The sequence below is a fragment of the Palaemon carinicauda genome, chromosome 2, assembly GCF_036898095.1.
Source record: "Palaemon carinicauda isolate YSFRI2023 chromosome 2, ASM3689809v2, whole genome shotgun sequence".
Lineage (NCBI taxonomy): Eukaryota > Metazoa > Arthropoda > Malacostraca > Decapoda > Palaemonidae > Palaemon > Palaemon carinicauda.
Window position 1 is genome coordinate 73,880,788 of NC_090726.1, and position 2,500 is coordinate 73,883,287.

A 2,500-nucleotide genomic window follows, 5' to 3' on the forward strand; every position below is an offset into this window, starting at 1 on the left:
CATAACCAAGACTCATTGCGCCGGTTAAAAATCTAATTGGTCGTACCATTATTAAAAATTCCTTTCTCTTGAATCATCCGTGACTTTCACGTGCTTATTGTCTTTCCCTGGGTCCTTAGATACCAGTCTCTTGCGTTATCCATTTTCTGTAAATTGTAATGAATCTTGTTAACGCCTCAACATATGTGTGTGAAGTTACCGTTTTAATCAAAGTGTAGTAAGTTACGATTGCTAGTTGAGCGACATTACTTCCTTTTGACTTCATTTTGGTTTGACCCGGGAGTAAAATACTTCCAGTGTGTTCTTATTCATTCTCATTTTCCCATATCTAAAATGTTTTGTGTATAAATATTTGTCTAATCTGTTACTATTTATGAGTGGTTTATGGTTTTATGCATGGTCAATGCTTAACTAAGTTTGCTCCAATTTAAGAATTGTAAAACTCTAATTCAGGTGTTTATATTGTTCCTGAAGTTTCTTTTTAATTTTCAAGATGGCAAAGTTTGATAGTGAAAAGTTTTTGGTGGATCCTTCCTCTGAATTGCATACCCTTACCGATGCTAAGAATTCTGAATTAATGGAAGTAGCTAGTCATTTAGACCTTGAGGTAAGTTCTAGTATGCGTAAGTTTGACATTAGGAAAGTGATAATAGCTCACTATACACGCATTGGAACCTTGGGTGTCGAAGCTAGGCAGTATCTTGTTCCAGAACCCCTTCCCTTACAATTGAACAAAAGCTAGAGTTTGAACGTCGTGCATTCGAGCGTGAAAAAGCTCAGTTAGCTTTAAAACAGGAAGAGTTAGCTTTGCAAGCCGCTGAAAAGAGACGTGAATTTTTTTTTAATAGAGAAAGAAAAAGAAAGAGAAAAATTTGAAATGGAGATAGCCAAGTTAGAATTTCAAGATAGGGAAGAAAGAGAAAAAGCTAGGGAAGAAAGAGGAAAAGAAAGAGAAAAGTTTGAATTGGAGAAAGCTAAATTAGAATTAAAAGCCAGTTTAACTATCAAGGTGGAACAAGAGAGGGCTTCAATCAATCAACAGAATAGGCAAATGGAACAAGAGTTACCTCCCTTCGACCTGACTAAAAATATAAAGTTAGTTCCCTTATTCACAGAGTATGATCCAGAGGATTATTTTCGGGTATTTGAGGAAAGTGCTAACCACCTTAATTGGCCTGCTGAACAGTGGGTATGGCTCCTTAAACCTAAATTCTCAGTTAAAGCTGCTCAGGTTGTTAGGAATCTCGATGATACTAAGGATTATAACCAGCAATCTTAGATGCATTTTCCATAATAGAGGAAGGATATAGACGAGCTTTTCGTAACTTCTGAAAATCAAATATCAAAACTTTCCTAGAATTCGCTTCTGACAAGCTTAGAGCTTTCAAGAAATGGCTTAAGTATGCTTAAGTAACTTTTCTTGAAGAACTAATGAATTTAGTGGTTCGTGAAGAATTGAAAAGGAAACTTCCCATTAATGTAATGCTCTATATTGAAGATAGGCAGGAGAAATATTTACTAAATACTACTTCCTTGGCTGACACTTATTCCTTAATACATTCCTAATAAAAGAGTTGAGGTTTTTGTAAAACCAGTTTCATGAAAATCCCAGTAGATTTTTTATGATAATCCCAAAGGTTCTGATAGTACTAAATGTAGTTAATGTAAGAGAGAATGATATACTATCGTAATTGTAAAGACCCTAAATGTAAAAGATATAATAACTACCGTAATGTTTTTTTATGAAACCCAACGTAAAATTTTCAACCTGCCAGAGTAAACTTGTTTCGCATGTGCAAGCAAATGTACCAGAAGTGTTTAATGATTTTAAGTCTGAAGGTATAATAGCCTTGGGGGAGAAAGAACAGAGGTCTATGGTCACTATATTACGAGACACTGGAGCTGCTTTAACTTTGTTGCATAGTAAAGCTTTACCTAATGTTAAGAATAATCTAACTGGTGAGAAGGTGGTTGTAAGTGATCTTACTGGAATCTCGTCCATTCCCCTGGCCAGTGTCTACCTTGATTGTCCACTTGTAAAAGGGAAAGTTGAATTGGGGGATTGATACAGAATTGCCAGTAAAAGGAGTTCCATTGTTATTGGGTAATAATATAGCCGGGAAATTAATTGTACCAAATTTAATTGTCACTGATACCCCATTGATGATAGGGTAGTTTTGGACAAACCTTTGATGGATGATAAGGTAGATCTTGAACAAAGCCCCAACACTTTGCATGATAAGGCTGTTAATATAAAATCTTTGAATAAATCCCTTTCTTTTTATCATAATAATGGTATCCTAATGCCTTTTAACCGTCCTTCTAACTATTCAAATCTTGATACCTGGAGCGAGATATACCAAATTGTTGTTCCTTCTTCAGTACGCACTCATATAATGGAAATTGCACACGATGGACCAGGTGGTCATTTCAGACAATACAAAACTTACAGTAGAATACTTGATAAGTTCTATTGGCCTAATTTGAGGAAAGGCGTAGG